General features: G+C 35.2%; 1 long non-coding RNA gene across 2 annotated transcripts in view; it reads right to left on the bottom strand.

Moving 5' to 3' along the window:
• The window catches only part of LOC141521449 (uncharacterized), an 86255-nt gene that overhangs the window by 5116 nt on the left and 55201 nt on the right, over nucleotides 1–25938 (bottom strand). For both annotated transcript variants that reach the window (XR_012477941.1, XR_012477942.1), the window contains one exon: nucleotides 23209–23361. This is a non-coding gene — a long non-coding RNA (uncharacterized LOC141521449). The remainder of the gene's footprint in view (nucleotides 1–23208; nucleotides 23362–25938) is intronic.

Raw genomic sequence — 25938 nt, 5'->3', positions numbered from 1 at the left:
GCTTGATAAAACCTGCCCTGAAATGAGTAGTTTGGCATTGGTGATCCTGATGAATTAGAGAAGAAGAAGAGCTGTGACTGGGAGATAAAATAAAAAGCTGTTGCCATAATCTAGGCATGAGATGATGAATGCCTGAACTATAATGGTGATAGTGAGAATGGAAAATAAAGGCTAGATATTACATATTTTGTTTGAAAAATGATTGAACTTGGAAACATATTGGATATAGGGAATGATGGAGAGAGAGAATAGATAAAGACACAAATGTAGAAAAATACAGATCTTTTTGACTCTAGAAGACTGGGAAAATGGGACTTTTACTAAATAGTAGTATGTTATATGAGAAAATAATGAAAACTATTTTAGGAATATCGAGTTTGAGGGATTTCAATAAACTGCAGGCCACTGCAAATTGTGATTAAAGCACAAGTGAAAGGTCAGTATTAGAGTATAGGTTGAGAATTATCTACAAGGATGTGATACTTGAAGCTCTCAGAATTGATGAGATCACTGAAGTACAGAGACCAGAAAGGAGAGAACCAAGCAATTTAAAACCTTAGAAGCCATCTATATTTAGGCAACCAAGTAAAAGAAGCAAACTCGCAAAGAATGATCAGAAAAAGAGCAATTCTTCAAAACTGAACAGAGAGTTTTAACAAGATAGAGAATAATTTGACCTACCAGGAAGGTCACAATTAAGTTAAAGAATATGAGAGCTGAGAAGTAAATATGATGAGGAGAATAGTGTTTGGTGAACTTTGGGCATCTCCTCCCTTAAAATCCCACTATCATTAAAAACCTTAAAGTTGAATCCTCATTACATCTTAAACTATTTTGTTAGCTTTCTAATTGATTTTTTGTCTTCCTTCTTTCAACATTTTACACATGACTACAAGTTTTCTTTTTCTAAGTCACAGTAACACTTTCTTTTCATTTCAATTTTTTCAGTGACTACTGATACAAGCCCAATTTTCTCAAGGTTCCATGATCTGGTCCCAGTTCTGATATCCTCTTCATCACCATTCTTCAGTATAATCAAATTAGACTACTCATTATTTCTTGAACACATCCTAGGTTTTCAACCTCTATGCTTTATGTTCATATAATTATTTCTACAAGGAACTGCTACCATATTCAACTGTTGAAATACTATCCATTTTAATGTCCATTTCAAATACTACTTGCTCATGAAATCTTTCTTATTGTCCTCCAATGTATATGATTCCCCCTTTTTAAGGAACCTTTCATAATATTTTCTTTCATGAATCCACCCTCTCCCCTTCAAACTTCCATTACTCCAAAGCCCCTCCCCCCCCCCAAAAAAAGTCAGGTTGTTATGCATGGTTCATTTCTTCTGTTCCCTACGGTTCTTAAGTTTCATGTAAATTTTAGGGTGTCCATGAGCTTGTTTTGGAAAAAAGTAAAGTCCATCTTGATCTCCCCTAGCCTCCAAATGTATTTCTTTTGATCATTTAAAAAAATAATTTTGAAAAGAACTCCAAGTGCCTCACCTTACTGTCTACATACATTTATATATGTATGTATATATATATGTGTGTGTGTGTGTGTGTGTGTGTGTGTGTGTGCGTGTCTGTGTGTCTGTGTGTGAAAAAAATCAGTAACTGAACAATATAGAGTGTCTGTCTTAGACTTAAGCTCTGGACTTTGCATTCCTCTCAATACTATACTCTAAAATGTCACCATACTGGCATCTGGATGACACAGCCATGCCTTGTGGAAATCTGCAACCCAGGATTATATAGTGCAGTGGGAGAGTTCTAACAGCATCAGTAAATTACTCTGGATATTAGTTTTCTCATCTGTAAAATAATGGGCTTGGACCAGATGACTGTCATCCTTGATGCAATTCCGATCCATATCTTAAATCTCTGACTAAAAGTTAAATTCCTTGAGGGAACAATATGCATCTCCCTCTGTTTTCTGCCCAATACCAAGAATAGGTTTTGTACATACAAATTATTTAATATTTATTCAGCTGAATGGAGTTCAGAAGTCTTTTCTTGAATTCATTGGTAGAATCATAAATTGAGAATAGGTGACCATTCTGGTCAATGGTCTTTGAGAAGGGACAGCAGAGATAAATGCCATATTGTTGGCAGAAGGAATATTTGACCAAAGTTTGTGGTTAAACCAGTAAGATGATGTATTGAATTTTAGAAGAAATATGACTGGAATTTCATTGGATAAATGTGAAAATTACTTTAAAAAACTTTTCTTCTATTGTCAGGAAGAGAATAGTTAAACCTTTAAGGAAATTCAAAATAAATCTGATGCCAGAGCACCTGGTACTTTGATGAAAGTATCATGGGAAGGCTGTGTCTGTTTAGTACTTAAAAATCATTATTTATTTATGTATCAGATTTATATCACACTTTCAAATGGGATTTCTTCAGGAAAACATCCCAGTTCTGCAGGTGATGCTCATGAATCTGTATGGAACTGCATTTTTCTTCCCTCTCCCTTTCTTTCCCTTCAGTGACTTTCTGAGTCTATATGCCCCTGGTGATGCTCCCTTTTAAATAAGTCATTATATCCACTTCTTGATGATGAGTTATGATTAAGGGGCTCATAAACCTTTTTGTAAAAGTAGTAGGTTAACCTTAGCATCCTGTCCAATTTCTAATTTAGATGCATGTTTTTCTATATTCCAACTGTCAATTTTCCTTCCTTCTTCCCTACCTTTTTCTTTCTCTCTTTTCATACTTTCCTTCCTTCCTTTGTTCCTTCTTCCCTTCCTTTTTCCTCCTTTTCCTTTCCTTTCCTTCTCTTCTCTTCTCTTCTCTTCTCTTCTCTTCTCTTCTCTTCTCTTCTCTTCTCTTCTCTTCTCTTCTCTTCTCTTCTCTCTCTCTCTCTCTCTCTCTCTCTCTCTCTCTCTCTGACTCTGTCTCTCTGATTCTCTTTGTTTCTGTCTGTGTGTCTCTCTATCTCTATCTCTGCAACTGTCTGACTCTGTCTTTCTTTGTGTCTCTCCTTACCTGTCTCTCTGGCTCAGACTTTCACTGCATATTGTGGTAATGTGGTGTACATTATAAAGAACCCATCTCAGAACCCAAAAGATCTGAGTTCAAGTTCTAACTTTGATAGATAATTATCAATAAGTATTTGTTCAACACTTTCTGTGGTCCAAGCACTGTAGTGGATACTGGACTATATGTACAAGGAATGAAATAATTCTTATGCACAAAGAGTTTACATTCTAATGGGGGTCTCTCAACCTTAGATGGAAATACAGGTCCAAACCTATATATCTGTATAACTGGAGGTGTGCTTTCTATCGGTAAACATCATCAATGACTGTATCTTCTTCAAGAAAAGGTCCCTGGGAGAGTTTTTACAAGCAATATGGTTAGCTGGTTGTGTCAATGACAAGATCCTCAAAGTCAGCTGACAGATGGTTACTGAGTTAACATTGCTTTTTAACCTTTCATATTTCTCTAGAAGTCCAGTGCCTCAGGTTTATCAGATTATTAGATTACACTCCAATCTTGTGATATCTATCTCTCCATATATACATAGTTTCTATTTTTTTATAACTTCTTCCTTCTAGCATAGTCTCCATGAAACCCTTTCTGTTTCCAATACTGGCAATTATTATATCATCCTTTCCATGATCACTCATCATGTTTATTCAAGTGTCATCTTTCAAATTTTTATATATGCCCTCCTTCATAGTCCTTGTACCTCTGATTCCACTTTGTTTTCTTCCCCATGTTCTCACCCTTGATTGGAGTATGAGAGATTAAACATCACTCCCAGGTCTAGGTCTTGTTCCAATAGGCTATGTTGATACCTTTATTATGTGATGTCACTTGAACTTCCCAGGTCTCAATTTTCTCAAGTATATAATCAGGTGTTGGGCTAGTTTGCCACTAAATCTTTAATCTTCTGAGTCTTCCTAACAGATCCCTTGGTTCATGGGCTTTCAGATTATTGAAGTATTGTAAGATGATAAAATGTGTCTTGAAATAAGAGAATATGTCTGATTTTTTAAATTTAGGATTAAAGGATTACAAATGGCAAGAAACTAGTCTCAATCCATCATTTTACAAAGAAACTGATGCCCAGAAAGGTGAGGTGACTTGTCATACAAACAGCAAAGTTCCAGAGGATAGCCTTTGGAATGGGGACTTCTGGCATCTAATAGATTACCTGTTTTACTACCCCACACTATTTCTCTTGCTTTTTTTTTTGTCCAAGTAAAACTAATGCTTACATTAATAGAATTTAACACAATAATTGAATTGCAATGATGTTGTGAAAATTTTCAGATATTTTCTTAAATAATCAATTTTTGCCCTTACCACAAGGTGAACTTTCTTAATAAAGGAGAATTTTCCTAATAAAGACAATTACCTGAATTGTACTGGTCAAAAGACTACAGAAGAATATAGTGGGGAAAGGAATTGAGAATAGTCAGAGGGTGGGGGATCAAATCCAGTCTCTGATAAAATTTGTATTATTTCTCTATCCTGCCCCAGAAACCTCTTTATTTTGAAAGCTCAAGTCAGCCTTAGGAAATACCTCCATCTCTTTCAGCCTCTCTCACTCCAGATGATACCCACCAGATCTTCTATTGAAAATATCTTTGGGCCCTATAATGTCTCCTTCCACCATAGACTTTTCTTTCAGTTTAAAGTTTAATCTCTGCTATTAACATTTCCTCCAACCCTTTCTCAAATCAATCATTAACAAAACAATCAGGTCCTGATTTATAACATTTGACAATTTCTGAGGCATAAATGCTTTCTTGATACAACTGGCTCCCCCATTAGCTCCTTGGAGATAAGGATTGTTTTTCTTTTTGCTTGTATTTGAATTTCCATTGTGTCTGCCTAGCACAGACATTTAATAAATACTTGGCCAAATCAATTGGCTTTTCTGTAAAATGCTATCATTGTGTAAAATGGTCTCTCAAGCACCCTTTTAGCTTAAGGTTTAGGCTTCTATATCTACCTCATAATCTGCCTTTATTATATAATGTCGTTGGCATGAAGCTCTTCCTGATGCCCGAGTACCTTCCCCAAAATATCTTTCATATATTCTGTATATACTTATTTATACATGTTTTTTCCCTTCTTTGAAAGCTGGCATTCGTTCATTTTTTTAATTTTGTATCCCCAAAGCTTGGCACATAGTAGATCCTCAATAAATGCTTGTTGATCGACTGATACAAGGTTTTATATTCTATATTGGAAGGAGACTGTTGCCACAAAGATTAAATATGTGTAAAATGTTTTGTAAACTGCAGTGATGCAAATAGAAGTCATGATTACTATAATTAAAGTATGTCTAAATATGTATAGAAACTATGTCAGAATATTATTCTCTAGAAGTATGGTGTAGTGGAACCAGAAGAATTTAGAGTCAGAAGAACTATGTGTGAGAGTCAGAACATTCTTTTTGTTGTTTGTTGTTCAGATGTGTCCAGTTCTTTGTGATTCCATTACAGCTTTTCTTGGCAAAGAAACTGGAGTGGTTTGCCATTTTCTTCTTCAGTTCATTTTATAAGTGAGGAAACTGAGGAAAACACAGTTAAGTGGTTTGCTAAATCATACAGCTAATAAATGACTGAGGCTGGATCTGAAAAGAGGAATATGTGCCTTCCTCACTCTAGGTTTAGCATTTATCCACTGGATCAGCTAACTGTGTTAGTAGATGCTTAATAAGTATTTGTTGAGTTGGATTGAATTATTGTTCCTTGGATAATCTAACTAAGCAACTGGGGAGAAGTCATTTTAATTTTCAAATCTGTGAAATGAGGTTAGATGATTCCTTCCAGCAACATTGCCCTTGCATTCTATGAATCTCTGATTCTAAAATTTTAAAACAATTTATAGTTTATTTTTACATGGTTTGGGAATTTCAAGACTAACACTGAAAAAACTTATAAGAATCAGACACTTTCTTATAACTAATGGCCTCTAAGACACTCCTGCAGATTGTCCCTTTCTATCCTCTCCATAATTCCTCCATAATGGGCTTTCAGTCCATTTTCTGGAGCCCTTGCCAATTCCAGTCTAATCTCAGTCATTTATTAAAGGGCATTGACTTACCCTCAGCCAACAGCAGGTACACAGGGGCTGGGAGGCAGGTTTGCTCATTTAGTAACATTGTGTATTGATAACAGCTTCATTTGTCACAAACTCCCAGAATGAAATTCAGTTCTTGTTCTTGGAGGAAGTAGGATGGAAGACAAGGGTTTCAATACTGTTTGTGGATGTGAAGATAGAATACAATCTGGATAGCACAGAGCCAGCAAATAGGAGACTCCTAAGAGTAAAATCCTGAAGGGACCTACATTGATTTCACTAGAGGAAAAGTAGCTTTTCTTTGAATACCCTCAGGATATCTCTGACTTTCATTCCTTTGTAATTTACAAAATAAAGGCAGGGTGTTTGGCCAGTGGCAGGCTGGAGGGAGATTGGTGGAGAGTGGGAAGCTTGGAAGGCAATCAATCATTTCTTAAGCTCTTACAAAGTACAAACAACTTAGGTGGAGCAGTGTATAGAGCCCTGGAACTCAGAACTAAGCCTTGGAGCCTGATTTTTATTAGCTGGGCAAGTCACTTAACCCTGATTGCATTGCATCCACAGGGCCATCTTCAATAGTCCTAAATCATATCTGGTCTCTGAGTAAGGCTGGTGACTTACTACAACAACCCCTCACTCAAATGTCATGGCATTACATCCCTGATCTTACAGTGAAAGGACATAAATTGTGTATGTATTGAAAGAAAGAACTATGTAAAAGGGAGGTAAACTGAAAGGCAATGGGGATTGGGAGCAAGTCTTCCCTTAGAAGGCAAGTTTTTGATTTGAGGAAAAAAGAGATTGGAGATGAGGAAGGAGAGCATATCAATCATGGAATATATCTCTTTAAAAGTATGGAATCAGAACTCAAAGTCACACACACACACACACACACACAGAGAGAGAGAGAGAGAGAGAGAGAGAGAGAGAGCTCCAGAACGAGAGACAGAAAGAGTGTAGAATGGGAACTGAATTAATCTTGAAGGAAACCAATAAATTTGGCCCATATCATTGATGAGAGTGAAAATCCATTTGCAAAGTATAGATAGGTTAATGGCACTGACCCCCCCCCCCAAAAAAAAAAGACATTGTAGTTTTATGAAGAGTCAACAATCTTCTCAAGACATTATGACCAATGGTTCTATTCAAGTTTATAGTACCCAGCCAAGGAGGTAGAGACTCTTGTTCTCAGTCAAATAAACAAAGCTTTTCCTGCCTCTCTCAGTGACAGATGCACTTCCCATCTGCTATAGACAAGGTCATCCACATCCAAAGATTTTTCCTCTGGAAACTGCCTGTTATGGGAATTCTGGGATCTTAGAATCTATAAATGTAATTCTATTTTGTAATGGCAATGTTATATATGTATATATGCATATTCATATATGTGTGTGTGTGTGTGTGTGTGTGTGTGTGTGTGTGTGTGTGTCAGAGATACAGAGACAGCCATAGACAGAGAGACATAAAATTTTCTGGCACTGGAAGTATGGTTAACAGATTTTTCTTTTATGACCTAAGTATTATTGATAAAAAGTCAAAGTAGGAGTGTGGGTGGGCAGGTGATAGTGTGAGAAAGGGCTACTTACAGTAGTTTATCTGCCTCACAACATGGTAGATTGCCAAGAAAAAGACACTGCAGATACACACACTCTCAGTATTTCCTGAATCAAATAAGGAATAATCTTTGTGTTCTCAATGTCGAGAATTAGCAATCTTATATAGGCAAGATATTTGGGAAAAAAATGTGGAGCAGTTATCAATTGAAGACTGATAAGAGATAAAAAATAAAGTACCTCCTGAAGAATGATAGCAACTATATAGATCAAGGAAGATTTGGATTTTTCTTGAGTTGCTGCAATTTCTCTATATTTCAATTGCCCCTATGACTCTGGGCATCACTAAAACTTGTCTATACACCCAAAATTCATTACCTAGAAATCAACCTTATGGTAATAATTTTTTAATAGGTTTGCTCCAAGATAGCAGATATACTCTGTAATCTAGCCAGTACCTGGGATCAAATTGTATCTGTGAAGCATACTACTTTTGAGGTTGAACAAATATATCTGTATTTTACCATGTTTGAAAAGCACAACCAAAATGAGAGGCTGTGGTAAAAATATCTTCTTTAATGATTTTCTCTATTTCTCTCTTTCTTTTAGGTAAGTGAAAAGAGATCTGAAGTATTTCTCTGGTGGAAACTGTACAGGTGGTTCAACTCTCTTCGAAGAGAAGGGAAGTCAGGGCTCCTTGAAATGGTAATATCACTATTGTTCACTGTACATAAAGAAGGCTCTCACATGCTGGGCAAGACTGGTTTGTTTTTCAATGGTTTCATTCCTTTGTTGACCACTTTTCATGGTTTGAATTTCTAGGACTGCGGGGATTATTTTCTCACTAGTTGTGTTGCTTGAATTACCCATCTGCTCACATCTCAGGGAAATCTGAAATCTTCTAATATGAATTCTTCTTATTTCTCTTTTTTCTCTGGTATCTGGTATCCTTTGGCAAGGAGTACCATGTTCTGACTTCATCAGAAAATATCTTAAGTTAAAGTTAAAAAGTCCCCCAAAAGAAAACGTAGGTAATCACCAAGATGTTCCCAGTTGTGAGGTCAGTGTGACTGTTGCCCCATGGGAAGTGATGGACTCCCTACCTCTAACATCTTTAAAAACTAGATTAAGCTACATGCAATATACAATGCTACAGGGAACAGGGATGGCTATATCAACATGAGTTGTTTACTGGTTCTGCAATTTAAGTTTTAACAGTTTGGAAAGTGTGACCAGCAGACTGAAAAGAAGTGCATTTACCTTGTTGCTTTGTGGACCTCAGATAGGTAATCTTTGTTTTCTAACTAGTCGTATAACTTTGGGCAAGTCTCTCAATGTCCCTGGCATCATCAATACCACCACCCCCTGCCCCTACCCCACTCCCTCATTTGTAAAATAGGTGTGAGTCTATTATCCTATGTTATGCAGAGAGGAGGTGAAGCCAGGTGGTATGGGGGGCTCTACTCATCTACTTTGTTTTAAAAATACCTTTCCCACCTGACTATTATGATACCTGAAAATTTCATTATTAAAAATCCATTGCTTTCCATTCCTTAAGTACTAATTTTAGAAAGAAGCAGTATGACACAGTGATTAGAAAGTCAGACTCTGAGTCAGTAAGAAGTGAGTTCAAATTCTGCCTCTAATGCTGGCTATGTAATCCTTAATAAGTCACCTACTCCCTCAGTGGCTCAAAGTGACCTTTTGAAACTGTAAATTGCATACCAGGCATTCACCTACAGTAATTAAAGGAATTCTCTCATTGGGAATTCTCTACATAGATCTGTGGAAACTCCAAGATACTTCTTTTGATGTACCTTCTCCAGTCCTTGGTAGCTGGGAATAACTGAAGGAAATGGATTGGGAGGTAAGGAGGAAATTAATTTTTATCACAATGAACCCATTTTGAGATTGACAGCCTCTTTAGTTTTTCTTAGTTTCTTTGTCCACATTCTGTCTTCAACCCTCATATATATACATATATATATATATATATATATATATATATATATACTTTTATTTTATTCTTTCCTTTGTTGAGTTACCACTTCCACATTTTTTACCATCACCAGTGTGCATGTAGGTGACTTCCCAGTCTATAAATCTAATAGATTTTCCCAGTCCCCAGATTCACATATTTCCAGTTGTCTCCTAGACATTCCCAGTTAGATAAATTCAACACAGGATCACATAGGTACCATGTATAAAATTGAATTTATCACCTTCTTACTCTATCCTGCACCTTCCTCCCCTCATTTTCTCCAACTAAATTTTGTTTCTGATTTAGCCTATTATGTTACTGGAGCTTCCATTTTTCTAGTCACTCCAACTCCATGATGGAGCTATATTTGACTTTTGTCTTTCCCTTTCTAAGGTCTTCATTATATTTCCCATCTTATTTGCATTCCCATTGCTACTACTCTGCTGGTCCTCCTGCAAACAGGTCCTTTTGCTTCCAGTTTTTCAAATCTCTGGCTATGTCTTTGCTTTATCAATCATGGTAAAATCCAACTCCAGTCTTAAGAATAAATGGAAGGAAGGTAGGGAGAGAAAGAAAGAAAGAGGGGGCAGGGGAAGGAAGAAAAAAGGAGAGAGGAAGGAAGGAAGGAAGGAAGGAAGGAAGGAAGGAAGGAAGGAAGGAAGGAAGGAAGGAAGGAAGGAAGGAAGGAAGGAAGGAAGGAAGGAAGGAAGGAAGGAAGGAAGGAGGGAGGGAGGGAGGGAGGGAGGGAGGGAAGGAAGGAAGAAACAAGAAAATCATTGCTTCCACATTGTTTATATGATATACTATAAATTATAAACAGTCTGACATTTAAACTACTAGACAAGCTGGCTCCTTTATTCTATGCTTCTTCTCTTCATGACTATTGCTGAAAGCTGGGCATTCCATTTCCCACTTCTGTGCCTTTGCCTAATCTATCCCCCAATCCTGAAATGCTTCTTCTTCCTGGGAATGAATTTAGAAGAAGCCCATGGGGAGAGAAGGAAGATTGGAGAGAGTCAAGAGGAGGACTATTTAGAAAAGGGGCAACTTACTGGAGAAGAAAGGGAATGTAGTCAAGAAAACATGATGAGAAAAAAAGGATAATTATGAGTGTCACTTCCTTCAAAGAACAGAATATAGTTATTTCATTGGGGAGCCAAGAGAAAGAGTTTGTTTTCTTTCAGTGTCAATCCTAGTTTCTAGAAAAAAAGCTGAGGGTTTTTTTTTGGATACATATCCCTGTAAATTGTTAGGATCTTAAATCAAAGATTGAGAAAGATACTTTTAAAACCATCTGATTCAAATGTTTCATTTTACAAATGAAGAAAGTGATACTTTGTTCTCATTCAATTCTATCCAATTCTATATAATAGCTACCGTCCTGCTGTATGCCCTGTAATCTACCCTCCTTTCAGTTGGTTACCTACATCTCCCTCAACTCCATCCCCACATACACACAGAGAAGTACTCCCTTCCTCTATGAACAGATTGCTTCCCTTCCCTACTTCTCTCCAAATATTTTATTTTACATTTTAAGGCATGCAAGCTATTTTAGCTATGACTTTTTAAATATAAAACCAACCTCTTTTTCTAACATTCAAAATAATCCCTATGTCTCCTGTTTTGTTTCTCCCTCTATTAATAAAGTTTTTTTTCTTTAGTTTTTGCAAGGTGGTGGGGTTAAGTGGCTTGCCCAAGGCCACACAGCTAGGTAATTATTAAGTGTCTGAGGTTGAATTTGAACTCAGGTCCTCCTGACTCCAGGGTAGGTGCTCTATCCACTGTACCACCTAGTCACCCCTGTTAATGAAGTTTTTGACATGACAATTCTTCCTCTTGACTAAGGAACAAAGACAATAATGTTGGCATAAATTAAGTTTTGGACACTTTGCTATCAGATCTTTTGAATACCAGGACACTATCCTACTAGCTTTAACATTCTTAGAGAAGCTACCTATCTGGCTAGTGTATCCCTATGCTATTTGTTCCTTCTGTCACTGTTTCTAGTTTCTTTCGTCCATTTAATTGATAATAGAACCTCTTCCAGGATGTTAAGTGGGGGTAGGCTCAAAGTGCCAAAAAGTCAAGACAGTTTTGCTGCAGAAAATTGTTTCTTGAGAAGGTGAGGTGGAGGTGGATGTTGAATCTATCTGCTTGACTGAGACTTGGATTATTAGTGATTTTTTGTATGGTGTTTTCTGTACTTCATGCATAATCAAGAGTTGACTCTATTGATATTTGTCTGCTGAGGTATGATAATCATGGCATGACATTGTTATGCTTTATTCACTGCTCTGCTTTTGAATAGCTCCATGGCATGAAACAGTGAAGTGTATAGAATCCAGACTGCCAAAGAAGGAAAGAACCTTAGAATTTTACTAAGTCTCTCATTTTCCAGGAAAGTTAATTGTGGTCCAAAGCATCACACAACTCTTTGACTGAGCCAGGCCTAGACACCAAGGCATTCTGATTCACAGGTCAATTGTCCTTTATTTATACTGTGCTGAATCATTATTTGAATAGCTTGTCATGGTAGTTGGTAGAATTTTTTTTTGAGTGAAGGAAATGTTTATTAAAATTCTCATGAGAAGCGAATGGAGAAAGCCTCAAAGCATCCACAACTTTCCAGAAGCAAGAACAAGCTAATATATTGTTAGTTCAACCCTGCTACTCAACAACAGATGCAGGATTGGGGTTAACAACATACATTATACAGTCACCTCATATCACTCCTTGATATGTTCTACCCACTCTTTCTATGATACAAATTATATTATTTTTAATATTTTATTTTTTATCCATATGTACATGTATATTTTTAAGTTACAAAATTTCCTTCCATCCTTCCTTCCCACTTCCCTCCCCTCAGCAGTGAACAGTCAGGTTAGCATTGTACATACATATTTTTGATAAACATTTGCTGAAGCAGATGCTATGGAGAGTTAGACCCTGATTCATACTACTTGGCTCCCAATCAGGCATGGAAAACAGTAAGGTCATTCACTACATCCTGAACCATTGCCAATCATCTTGACTTTTGTTTTGTCACTGGATTTTGATGATTCTGGAAGAGAAAATAAGGCTGACAATTTTGTAACTCTGCTTTACTTAAATTCAATTAACTTAAGTCAAGACATCATTAATCCTTTTCAGAATTAAATATAACTAAATAAAAGATCTTCCTTGCCCACACACAGCTGAAAGTTTAGTAGAAATGAAATGATATAGTATGTCTAGAACAATGATGCAAAATGACAATGTTACTTATATAAGAGAAGCACAAAGTATTGTACCTAATCCAAGGGAAGGAAAATCACTTTCCCCTGCATATGGTATGATGGTACTATTGCCTGTTGGGACAGCTAAAGTAAAAGCTGAATACTTGTAACTTAAGGTAACAGCATAAAGTTGGGAGTCAACAAAGGAGAAAGATAACAAAGACCTGAAAAGATACAGATAGTATGGAAGAATGACTCAAATCTAAACAAGATAACAAAAAGTAAGGGGGAAAAAATTATCATTGATTAAGAACAAACCATACAAGAATAAGATGAGAGACATGTGGATATTATAAACTGTTTTATATAAAGAAGTTCTTCAGGTTTCAATGAGACGGGAGGAGTATAAGTATCTTTATTGTCCACTTTTTTTTCAGGCACTGCAATAAACACTTTCAAAATATTATTTCATTTGATTCTCACAACAGCCCTGAAACAGAGAAGCCATTATTATCTCCATTTTACAGTTAAGCAAATTGTGAATTTCTGTGACCTGCAATTTTAATGTGTCTATAGAATGACATTATAAAAGAATGACAGATTTCTATCATTCTGTTGAATTTTGGCTATAATGTATTCTACATTGACAAATGTGCATGTACAGAAAAGCGAGGGGACTCATTTAGTATGAGAATCATTGGAAAACCAGGACATTTTTCAGTTAAGAGTGTAAAGACTGTGAAAGTAGAAATTAGTGCTACCTTTAGGTTTTTCCAAAGGTTGTCTGTCATAAGAAAGGGGATTAGATTCATACTACTTGGCTCCCAATGGAAGATCTAGGACCAGTGATTAATTGTTGCAAAGAGGAATATCTTGGCTCAGTATGAATGGGGAAAAAAGAAAAATTTATAAAATGAGAATTGTCCAAAAGAGCAATATTTTGTTTCATTAGGTTTTGGTTCCTTACCACTGAAAATCTCCAAGTGAAGGCTAGATGACTGCCTGTCAGTGCCTGGCTCAAAGGAAGTTTTTAATAAAATGCCTGTTGATTGTTTAGATTATAGAGAATATTCCTATTCAGTTTGGGGTTGGATTTTATGACTTTTAAGATCTTTTCCTACTCTGATTTTCTATGATTCTGAGAAAAACTCTAAGGAGATATATGCACCTAAGAAAATCATGAAATAAGATTATTAGAAAAATAGTAAATTTGGAAAAATGTGACAACATAAAAGATTCTTATTATTCTTATTATTTATTGACCTCTTGACAAAAAAACCATTTCTTATCAAATAAGGCTTTTCCTAGGTTAATCTAGTGATTGTTACCCTTTTGTTTAGAATTATAGTAATTGTTAACTGTTCAATTTATTAACCCACTTAACACCTCCTTCTCCCTTCCTCCCTTCGTCCCTTCCTCCTTCTCTCTCTCTCTCTTTTCCTGCCCTTACCCCTTCCCTCCTCCTCCTGCTCTTCCTTCTCTGTGTGTCTCTGTCTGTCTGTCTTTTATCTCTTTCTCCCCCCCCACCTCTGTTTGTGATGGTCTTATACCCATGTCTATAGAGTGTAATTTAAATCTTTGGTCCAGCTATTTTGCCTTTCTTGCTGTTCTACACCAACAACATTCTATCTCCAGTCTGCAGCTTTGCATAGGCTGTCTTCAATTACAGGAATGCACTTCTTTTAAAAATTATTTTATTTAATGTGCTTCTTTATGTTTACATTTTATAATCTCTACTTTCTTCAAAGCTACCCTAATTGTAAAACTCAACTCAGCTTTCATCTTGGAACATCCTTTTGCCTCTGAGTATCACTTTTCCCATTGAAAAGATAAAGAGGCTCCTCCTGGTAGCTCCTTTTTGAGGAGTTCAAGTCAATCATTCTTCATTTCTCTTCTGCTGCTTCTTTTGACTCTACTCTCCTCCCTAGCACCCTTCAGCTTCCTTTTATATGTTGTCTTCACCTTATATTGGCCTAAAAGCTCCTTGAGGACAAAAATATTTAGCATAGAGCCTGATACATTTGTTGTTCAGTCCTTTCACTTGTATCTGATCCCATTTGGGATTTTCTTGACAGAGAAATACTGGAGTTGTTTGCCCTTTCTTTCTCCAGTTCATTTTAACACACACACACACACACACACACACTCTGGGTTAACTGACTTTTTTTCAGGGTCACACAAAATGTCTGAGGTCAGATATCACCTCAGGAAGATGCAAGCCTTCCTGACTCCAGGTTCAGCACTCTATCCATTCGGCTATCTAGCTGCTTTAATGTACTGCCGTGATAAATAGTAAACAAAAAATACCTAACTGATTGACTCAAATATTACTTTGTACAGCAGACCTTGCCTAATTATCTCATATTCATAACCTTTTATTTATTGTTAAACTATGTGACATATAATTGTATATGTATTTATTGCCTCACACTGTATAGAATGTAAGCTCCTTGAGAAAAAACAGATTGTGGCATGCATTCCAAGTCTCTCAGTACAATGCTTGCCATATAATGTTTTGTTCAGTCATTTCAATTGTGTCCTACTCTCTTTGGCCCCATTTGCAGTTTTCTTGGCAGAAAAATTGGAGTGGTTTGCCATTACATTCTCCAGATCATTTTATAGTTGAGGAAACTAAGGGAAACAGGTCAAGTGACTTACCCAGAGTCACAGAGCTAATAATTTTTTGAGGCTTAATTTGAACTCAGGTCCTCCTGTCTCCAAGCCCAAAGCTCTATCCACTGCACAACTTAGCTTCTTTATACATAATAGATGTTTAATAAATTTAGTTATTTTATTGATTCATAAAATAGCATGTTTCAGTTTAACAACAGTGCAATTTAGAATCAGTAAAACAGTAAAGATGACAACAACAATAATTGCAAGCATCTTCATCTTGGCTTGTACAAAAAAAAAATTCTGAACTAATAGATACAGCCAAGTTTATACAGTATGAAGGCTGGTTGCAGCATGCAATTCAGATAACATTTTTAAAAGAATGAATTTTAATGCCCACAGCCCTATTAGCTCAGGATCAGCTTCTTAACAAATCGATTGGATATGCAATAAAAGGCTATGTCCTAGATTTAAAACCATTACACAATCTTATACACGGCAGCAAAGATACCTGTTCATTCCAGATGGATGAGCAAAGTGAAGGGTTCTGAAGGGGAATGACTAGTAAATATCTTATAATGCAATTTTCAGTGCTAATATGTATAATGAAATCACTATCACATGATTTTTGTGGAATTGTTTTAGAATTTTCATTATTATCAGTGACAAGTTAGTTATGCACAAGAGTACAAATGAATGTTTGTTTTAAATGAGTGATCCTATCAGTTTAGTTTCAAAATTCAAAAAAGCTGCCCTATTACTATTTAAATCTTACACTTTGCTTCCCCCTTCATTGAAAAGTAAGTCCCTTGAAGGCAAGAATTGTTATTTCCTTTCTTTGTGTAGAGTCAACTTTCTGGTCTCAATTTCCAAGAGCAAGAAAAGCTGCATCTTCAATTCAAGTTCTAGGGGTACTTCTGAGGTATAGGAATGTCTTTCATCTAATTAATGCCTTAGGCTCAAGCCTTTATTCTAGATGTGTCCTTCTTAGCCATCATTAAATAGAACCCCACTTTCTCTTGGGGATTATTTGTTTTGAAGATATAGTGAGAACAAAAGTACAAATATTTTCTCAAAACATTTCAGAAATATATTCTTACTTAGACTACTTTTAGTCCCTTGGTAAAGTTTCTAGCAATCAGGTTAAAATGATTCAATCAATCAATTAATAGCTTAATCTGCCAGCATTACATTAATTAAGCATTGGTAATAAACATAACTAGACATCTGAGCAATAATCCCAGTTCTTATGACCCAGTAGTTTCTATCTAGTCTTAGTCCTACCAAATTCTACCAGATAGAGCATTGATTCTAGATCAGTTTTCATCTCAACTATCACTGAATTTGATCTTGATGGTTTCTCTTTCCTTGCTACTTGGGTCTGTTGTCAGTGACTTGTTTCTTGGGTTTGGTCCTACCCCATGATGAATTGCGACTCAGTCCTGGGAAATGCAGGTTTTGGAAAGAAGATAGAGATTTATGAAAAGAAGTCACACATATTAAGAAAGTAATAGAAAAGTTAAAAAGAGATTAAAAAGAAGACCACATGTATTGCTGATTGAATTGGCCAGACCAGCTGACCAAGGTTCAGCATGAGGCTAGGAAGTAAAAGAGACAGAGCCCCTTCCCCAATCTCCTTGAATTCTCCCCCAGAGTCCATAGGAGGGATGGTGATCTGGGAGTGACCCAAGTCCCACATTGGAGATTTTGCCTTTGGGGGAGGGGTCTCTTTTGGGTGGTCTTGGGTGTTTACCCAGCTCCTGCTCTCCCTGGCTGCCCCAGCAGAAGACCATGCAATCTAAATCAGGTTGAAGGTCAGGCCCTCAGATGTGGCCTAAATTAGATGATAAAGAAAACAGGAAGATTCCCTTAACAATGCAAACAAAAGTGTTACAAAGTTTGTCTCCAACTGATCTCATCGCTCCCATGCCCATGTTTCTCCGCTTCAGGACAATCATGTTGAATTACTATAAAACCTAGCAGAAGTCTAATCTCAGATTTCTGGTAACCCAAATTCTGAAATGATTCCTCTCCTGACTTTTAAAAACTTACAAGGTCACAGTTTTGAAACCCATCCCCTAAAATAAAAGAGCAAATGACAAGGCAGAGAAAGACAAGGCATTCACAGGGCTATGTGTCACCCTTACAGGTTGGGAAGTTTCTCTCCCCTTCCCTTGTCGCTCATTAGATTCCACCAGCAAAGGACTCAAATCAAGAGTTGAGATGGAAGGAAGAGAGCCAAGACTTGGATTGATTAAAGCTTTTGTGAAGGCATCTACCATTCTGGTTTCACAACTGGAAGCTGACATATGGAGATTGCTATGTAATTAGCAGACCTGTGCCATTCAGAGAATGTCTACACCTGCTCCAAAATCGTTCTGTCATTCCCATTATATATCAGCAACAATCTCCCAGAAGCCAGATATCCAATTTCTTCCATGTGGGATATTACAAGTGCTTAGCAAAGTAAAACAATCTGATGCAAGGGGTCATAAGACTAGGATTATTGGCCAGATGCTTGCTATCTCCAGTGTTTAGTTAGTGTAATGCCACCAGATTAAGCTACTAATTGATTGATTGGACCACTTTTTACCTAAATACTAGTCTATAAGTTACCACCATTTTTATCATCTAAGTAGTCAAATCTGTGTTATCACCATTAATTCATTCTGTGAAAATACAAATTTAGGTGAAATAATATAGCAAAGGGCAGTGATTTTCTTAGGAGAAGGTCATAAAATGAATGGTGAGTTTTGTTATAGCAGGAATTCATGATGTTATGACAGGGTTCAATTAATTTGAATTAATGATACTATTATGAAATAGTATCATTGGGGCAGTAGCATCTAGGCTATGCCAGTAATGTGTGTGAACTTACTTCATGTAAGGAGGAGTTGGTAGAATGGTTTAGTAGAAGTAGCATTGGATTTAGAAACAGCTGAGATCTGCAGCAAGAATATACTCACAAACCTTCTTGGATAGAAGACTGTGGGCAAATCACTTAATCTCTCTGAACTTTAGTTTTCTACTCTCCAGAATATAGGTAATATTTATAGTATTCTTCACAAAGTTTTTGAGAAAATAAAAATGATATAAAATCTAAAGAGATTTTTGTCAACTTTTAACTCTACCCAGTATTTGCCACATAAAAAACACTATAAATACTTGTATTTGTGTTGCATTATCTTAATATACAATATGAATGCCATCTATTATTGTTATCAAGCAAAGCATGAAGATGATGATGGCAGGCATCATAATGAATTTATTTTTGGATTTTCTTTCATGATGTATAAATCTGGTATACAATGATGTGCATGCTTTTTACCAAATGGCTTTCTAATCAATTGAAAAGACTTTGAGAAGTAATTGACCACAAATCTAACCATTTTTCGTATTTCTTTCATTCAAATAGCCTGTCTTCTGCTAGTGGAAAACTGTTTTATGAATGTTCAATTTTGGCTATATGGTTTGCCATTTTTTGGATATAGTTACTTATTTTTAGTCCATAAGAAATCAGCCTGAGTTTCAAGTAGTCAAATTGCCTTAACACAGGCAAATCAGTGGAAATTTAGTAACAAAATACTTGATTCTTTTACAAATGGTAACTAAACTATTCCTGAACAAATCTAAGTCAACCTCTAGAGAGTGCAGTTTTTAGAAAGCATAGGTATATTTTTTTACTTCTTCAAAAGTACTCCTAATTAAACCAGTCAGGTAGACAAAAAAGAAATATGAAAAGGGATTTTTTTTTTAACACAGTTCAGTTTTGTTTTAACATGGGAGATGAGAGGGCAGCCAGAAATAATTTGCTGTTCATCTCCCAGGTTAGACAAGAACAGCATAATTTAAGGAATAAGCACTAATTAGCTAATGAACAGCTAGTTGTATGTCCTGAAGAGCTTAGCTTCAGGGCAAGTTGTAATGTTTAGCAGACAGTGCAAAGGAGAAGCAGATGCCAGAGGGGCCTGCTAAAAAAATTAACCTCCAAAACTGATCATTCTATATTATCAAATTACTGTTTAGAAAGGGGGAAAATAACTGGAAAATAACCCTTGTGGATTATAGGTGTTTACTTGAAATAAATTCATTCTGAAAGATTTCAGACTGTATAATTGAAAATTCAGACTTAAGAAATGAATTGTTAATTGTTAATAATTTTTACATATCTTTCCCTTGTTTAAGACATTAGTGTTATACCTAGTATTCTTAACTGAAGATATACAAAACATAATCTTCTGGCAAAATAGAATGAGCAAAAACATTTTCTCATAGGGTTATGATTGCTTCAATTTTCTCATAGGGTTATGATTGCTTGAAATCTAACCCCTGAGTAGGTGGAGTGTTACATGATAATGAAGAATGATAATTAGCAAAATAATTATTGTTATTTCAAATAAATCAGCTAGTTGTTTATTTGTCTAGAAGCTTCTCCTCGATTACAAACTATTAATGGCCATTAATCCATGAAATTGGCCTTTCATTTCGCAAAGATTGGTTCTTTCTCATAAGTCTTATATTTTTTATGATGAAGCCAAATCTAGTTAAGCCTTTCATGTATTTGATCACCAAGAGTGAGCAAGTTATGAGGTATAATTTAAAAAGTTAGCAGTTAATTTTTGAAGTTAAACCACTTATTAATTGATGAATTGATAATTATTCTTCCCTGCTGTAGATATTAGTCTTTATTTAATCTTTAGCATATTACATATAGGAATGTATAAATCTATAGTGTGTATTAAATAAATGCATAAAACATTTAATTTAACTCAACTAATCTTTATTAAACATCTACTATAAGTCAGTGCTCTTTGAAAACTTGAAGGGTAAAAGTTCATTTTTGAAGGATGTATGCCTATAATTAAGCAAGAATAGAAGAGAATATCTGGTTAGAACAAATGTTTTATGTCCTGCTCAGAGTTCCATATTCTGCCTTCACAATGCTTCCTTCATTGTCAAAACCATCTCATCAATCTCAGATGATTCCCTGTGATCTCGATACATTTTTCATCAACATCTATTATCTAAGAAGTGGTCTGAAGGATCTAGTTGTGAGAAAAGGAACCAAAGGCTAAAGGAGGAAATTCAGAAATGAAGGAAAATCCAGAGGCAGAGAATAATGTTGGAAGCAAGGATATTAGTGATAGAATAATTTGAGAGTTTCAAGATTTGGGTTGCCTAGGTGAATTCAGAAATCCAATTAGCTATATAGTGTTTATCAAGACTTGCTTTAATGTCATGCCTATATGGACATGATATAACATGGATTAGACATTGCCTCTTACTCTGTCAATAAGGAATTATGACACCAGCTGCCTTAATTTCACTAGAGATATATGTACAGAATAGGCAAATTTAAATATGTTCACAGTTGTTGATTAAGAATATTGGTTTACTTAAAAGACCTGAAACATTTTTTTTTACTTTTTGTAAATCAAATGTAAAATGTCTATTTTTTAAAATATGAATTTGTTGAATAACATTGTGACTTCATTGACTAATTTGTTAACATAGGTAAAATATTCTATGAGAATGTAGACATGTACAGTTTTAGCACACCTCAATCAAATCTGCATTTGTTATGTTCTCCCTTTCACTTCTTTTGCCAAACAGGATTTCAAAGCAATGCATAGGGCTTAATTAGCAATGACAATTTTTTAAAATGCTACTTAAAGTGTAGTAGATAATAATGATCTTGATAATGATAGCAATGTAAAATATTAAGGTTTCAGAACAAATGCAATGATTCACAATCCTATGCTAGCAGAAAATTTTTTTTTCAGTGGAATAGTTTATAAGAAAACAAAGTTATATCTTAAAGCAAAAGGTCAGAGAGGCTATCTACATTGGGAGAAAGACAATTGCCTATTGATCAGTTTGAGTTTATAGTCCACCTACCCTACTCATTTTTTCTAATCAACTTAGCCAGCTTAGATCTTTAAGTAATAGTTTTTTTTTGGGGGGGGTTGGAATAATTATGGGGACACTGAAATGATTTAAAGGTTTTACACAATCTCTTTTCAATTTATTCTTCTTTCAAATTATTTTGATTAATTTAACCTTTTTATCTTTTTATTTTTCTACTTTTTGTTTCATTTTTTCTTTTTCCTTTTCTCCTCATCACTTTTGTGCTAAGGGATAATTCTATTCTCCCAAACATATTTGCACATTTCCTATTTTTCTTAATTTATAATAAAGCCAGTAGACTTTGAAAGTGAGTTCTCAGTGGGTTATTTATCAACTGTGCATACTGCATTGCTTTAATGTAGTTAGCTATTTGGCATAGACAGTTATAAATATTGTACATAAGAGTTTCCATTTCTTAATATGAGTTGAAAGAACTTATGAATGGACCTTTTAATCTCAGCTCAGAGCAAAATTAGAATCAGAGTGCTAGCTATAGCATGTGAGACTTAGATTAGATATTAAAATAATTTCCTGATTGTAAAGTTTGTTAAGACTGGAATAATTTACCAAGAAAAGTTACACCCTCTAAGATTTAAATGTAAGAGAAATTTTTAATTCTTCTGTGCAATGGTATAGCCAACTATATGGCTTTTTAAAACTATATAACCCTGCATGCATCACTTTTTTAAACCTGTAAAATAAAAGGATAGGATGAAATGAAGTCCCTTCCAGTTCTGTTAGTCTATAAATCTATGGACAAATTCATGTATGCATATGTATATTACATATGTGTATGTATTCCTTTTTAGCCTTTTAATTAGAATTTTTTAAATGATTGACTTATTTAACAAAGTCTTCTTGAGAGACCTGGGTCACTTTTCCCAATAAATATTAGTGTAGTAAGAACCTTAGGACAGCTAGGTGGCACAGTGTACAGAATTGTAGACCTAGAGTAAGAAAGACTCATCTTTCTGAGTTCACATTTAGTCTCAGACACTTACTAGCTGTGTGACCCTGGATAAGTTACTTAAGCCTATTTGTCTCAGTCTCCCCATCTGTAAAAGTGGGCTGGAGAAGGAAATAGCAAACTATTCTGGTATATTTTCTAAGTGTAGGTTATGGAAAGTCAGATGATACATTGTTATGTAGAAGAATCTCTAAGAAAAGACAACCAGGGAGTAAAGTTTCTTAGCCAAGAAAACCTCAAATAGGTTCACAAAGATTTGGACATCACTAGAAATGATTGAGAATCTTCTGCTTTTCTCTAATTCTTTGTTTCCTTTTATATGGACTTAGTATTCTTTTATATATTCTTTCATTGAGATCATTAACCTCAATTTTTTAAAAAATAAATTTTTATTTTATTTCAGATCAATCTCTTTTTCTCCATCTTCTACTCCCATTATGAAGAAAAAAAAAATTGTTGCTGCAAACATATATAATAAAGCAAAAGAAATTCCTGCACTGGCTCTTTCTCCCCCTCTCTCTCCCCCCTTCAAACATACACACACACACACACACACACACACACACACACACACACACACACCTCAATCTGAATTCTCTTTTAATAAGGAATATATTTCATGCTCAATCCTCTGGCATTATGGTTGGTCATTGTGTTCCTTTCAAAGATCCTCATTCAATTTTTTTTTGTTTTTTTTTCAAGGCAAATGGGGTTAAGTGGCTTGTCCAAGGCCACACAGCTAAGTAATAATTATTAAGTTTCTAAGGCCAAATTTGAACTCAGGTACTCCTGACTCCAGGGCCAGTACTCTAACCATTGCACCACCTAGCCACCCTTCTCATTCACTTTTGATATAATTATTTCCATAAAGGCGATTGGGAGAAGCCTATGACCAATATCATACTTAAATTGGACCTACCCTAGGAGGAGGAAATCATGAGTTTGCCTTGATATTCAATCTTCACTCCCCCCATTTTCTTCTTCTTCTTCTTTTTCTTCTTCTTCTTGTTCTTGTTCTTCTTCTTGCTGTTCTTCTTCTTCTTCCATATTTGCAAGTTATCTATGAATTAACCTAATTAACATTGATCATTATTATTTCCCTTTCAAGAACTGAGAGGCAGCAGAATACAATGACTAGGGACTCCCACTGGAATCAGAAAGACTTGGATGTGAGTCCTGTATTGGTTGTATGAGTATGGATAGCATGAATTCATAGCTCTAATAAAAGAAAAAAATGCTCTTTCATAATCAATTTATAATATTGCCAGGAATCAAAGTTAAACTCACATCCCTATTATTTCTAAGATTTTGTTTTATTTTCCCTTTTGAAAACTGACTTACATTTTGTCCATTTTCAGGCATCAGAGCATTTTTTACTGACTCTTCCCAAATGATGTCTTTTGGAACTCTGTTCTTCTATGTATTATTTCTCTCTCTTTTTTATATCTTAGTAATTGTATATATCATTTTATCTCCTTTATTTTTTAAGGAAAACAATGAATATCTAAAGTCATAGTGCCAGACCATATGATCTCTTAAGGCCTTTTCCAGCTCTTCCTCTATAATTCACTTACTTTGCTATTAGATAATAATGACTTAAAACAATGAACAAAGGTCGTTTTAATACAGCCTGTATAGTAGAATACAAAAGGCATTACCTTGGCAGTCAGTGGTGCTGGGTTCAAATTTTAACTTTGATATTTTAACTTGTATAACTTTAGGAAAATCAAATAACCTCTTCTGGCCAATTTTTTCAACTGTAAAATGAGATTAATAGACCGGATATCCTGAAACCATACTTCCTGATCCTATATCTAGGATTCTAATATTTACCAAACATAACCAACCCAGTGCTACATAACAAAGCAATCCCCTGTCGCATCTATGAAATGATTTCATGTTCCTTTGACTTTCTATATGTGAACAAGTGTCTAAAGAGTCAAACGCATACTTTCTTCTGAAGATAATTTTATGTCATCCTTGAGAAAAGGTTCATACCATACATGGCTCATGTTCCTTTCCCTTACTTTTATTTTACCTTGAGCCTGTTACATGATCCATGAAATCCCATAGACAACAGGAACATTCTAAATATAACTTCCCCCCCCTTTTTAACCTATTGCAGACTTCCAGACATTCTCCCTATGCTGTGACATTACCAAAATAGCAAGCTTCAGGAATTAAACAGCATGGGTCAAAGGGAATGGATGTAGTCCTTCTCTGTAGGAGATTTTCTGGCTCCTAGCACCCTGATGCTTCAGAAGTGTTTCTCAGAATCAGCCAGTAACAACACATTGACTATAAAATGTCCATATGCTAGAATAGCTCCACCCAGCAAAGACTCTCTCTTGGTCCTATCTTTTCATCCGAACAATTAAACAGCTGTTTTCTTAGGATGTTTTCCCCCTCTCCTTTCCTGGTATTGTTGAGGGAAAAAGAAACCTGAGCATACAAACCATCCCCAAGCTGTATGATGGGAGGACTATGAGCATCAAAAAATACTGATTTCAGATAGGTTTCTAGGGTTTTATAGATGAATAAATAACTCACCGAGTTTTTCTTCAAAAAAAAATCTTTGTTTTCATTTCACCTTCATTTCTAAATATATACACCTTGCTAATTTCCTGTTCAGTCAACCATTCTTTATAACAATTTTTGTTTGTTTTTTTTGAGAGAAAGAAGAGCAATTTGGCAAAAAATATATAAACTGAATCTGAAGATATGCAATAGTCCAAAATTTAAGAATTCTAATCAATGCAATGAACAAATATAATTCCAAAGATTGATGAAGCATGCTGCTCTCCCTCTCCCTCCCCTCATTTTATTGTTATTTTCATTGTTTATTATTGAATAATTTCTAATTTTTTATGACTCCTTTTTGGGGATTTTCATGGCAGAGATATTGGAATGGTTTACCATTTCCTTCTCTAGCTCACTTTACAGTTAAGCATACTGAGGCAAACAGGATTAAACTGACTTGTACAGGGTCACATAGTTAATAAGTATCTGCAGCCAGATTTGAACTCAGGAGGATAAATCTTTTTGATTCTAGGTCCAGCACTTTATCCACTGTGCCAAGTATAGATTCAAAGTTAAGAATGAAAATTACATGACCAATTATGATTTTGATTCCCTTAAGCATGCATATTTATTATAAAGAATTTTTTTAACACAGGGAAAAGATGGGAGGAGAGAAAATAAATGTTAATAGAATAAAATATAAAATAAAAAAATAGAATAGTATTATGCATTCTTACTTCATATATGAAAAGGATGAGAGGTATATTTTCTCAATTCTTCTACAGGGTCAATCTTAGTCATTAAAATCACATAGTATTTCGTTTTGTTTTATTTATCTTTACCTTTAGATTGTTATAATCATTGTGTATATTTCTTTCTGTTTCTGCTTATTTCCCTCAGGGTCAGTTCAGTTAGTCTTACCAGGCTTCTTTGTATTCTTCATATTCAATATTTTTATTAGATAGTATTAATAGTTATTATATTTTCATTTATTCATTTAAAAAATTTTAATACAGCATTGAAGTTAGTATTAATCCTAAGAATCAACTTTCTCTTCCTTTCTTCTCTCTCTCTTTCTCCTTCTCCCTTTCCCTCTCCCTCTTTTCCCTCTCCTTCATTTCCCTCTGTT

Source organism: Macrotis lagotis, chromosome 1 (assembly GCF_037893015.1).
Source record: "Macrotis lagotis isolate mMagLag1 chromosome 1, bilby.v1.9.chrom.fasta, whole genome shotgun sequence".
NCBI classification, from domain to species: domain Eukaryota; kingdom Metazoa; phylum Chordata; class Mammalia; order Peramelemorphia; family Peramelidae; genus Macrotis; species Macrotis lagotis.
This window is presented reverse-complemented; position numbering and strand designations above follow the sequence as displayed.